We start from the raw sequence: 1,122 nt of genomic DNA, 5'->3' as shown, positions 1-1,122 counted from the left end.
GAGGGGTTTGCGTGCCCAAAATAGTCCCAGATTTGCTATTGATTGTCCCGACTTGGGTCTTTCAGTGCAAAGAGGGTGGGCCAGACTAAGGGCAATTCATTAAAAACAGAACTCGATTTCATGTCTCTCCTGAGGCCCACCACCTGTGGGAGAGCTCAAAAAAGGCTGGTGCTAAGAGGTTTGGATGTCTCGGTGGTCCAATCCTCAGTAATAGAACTTGGCTTTTTAGACATGCAGCGTTGCCTCTCTGGGAGAACAGGGGCCTGAGTTTGTGCAAGACGCACAGTCTGGGCTCGGAATCTCAGTTCCCTAAGAGGGGTTGGACTCCACCTTTCTGGAGTTGCGCGTGGTGAGAGGCGGAAGGTCGGTGTGGACTTCCTTGTGACTCCCCAGCTCAGTCACTAAGGTTTTGAGCTCACACCGGTCAAAAAGAGAGTCATGCCCCCCCACCTTCAGGTGGGTAGTAGGTCTCTGACTGTAGGTCTCTGACTGTGGTTTTAGCCTACGGTTCAAACAGCTGTAAAGAGTATCTGGCCTTCTTGGTGACTCTCGAAGGGATGCAGTGCTCCCCCGCTTATTTGCGTATTATTAACGATTCACTACAAAAATCTAGACAAGTCAAAACTCTTGTATGAAATGTTTGCATCCGAAGGAGGTGCTTTGGTGTATCTCCGCTAGATGAAAACCTGTCAGCTCCTCCCCCTCCTTTATTAAAACCAGGAGTGCGTGCTTCCTCCTTCATCAAATAACTGCGAGAGGGCATCTTTTTCCAAAAGAGACTGGTTTCATCTGTAAAAACATGATGTTTATCTCCTTCAGCATATTCAGTCACAACGGTCCACCGTCGGGGGTCAGTCTGCCAACTGACCCCAACATATCCCCTTCCTCATACAAACATGCTTTAGGGTGAAGGGGAGGGTGTCTGTATTGCAGTACGTTGCGGGGGGTGGACTACCTGTCAGTGGCCCCCCTCCTGTGGCCGCTGCATTGGTTTTATTTGCACCTTAGACATGTCGGATCCTTGTTGGGGGGGTGCTTGGAGATCACTTCCAGCAAACAGTTGATGTCCTCTCAGTGCCCTCCCCGCCAAGTTTAACCGCACCATAGACATGTAGGGCTGTT

Source organism: Oryzias melastigma, linkage group LG17 (genome assembly GCF_002922805.2).
Source record: "Oryzias melastigma strain HK-1 linkage group LG17, ASM292280v2, whole genome shotgun sequence".
NCBI classification, from domain to species: domain Eukaryota; kingdom Metazoa; phylum Chordata; class Actinopteri; order Beloniformes; family Adrianichthyidae; genus Oryzias; species Oryzias melastigma.
This window is presented reverse-complemented; position numbering follows the sequence as displayed.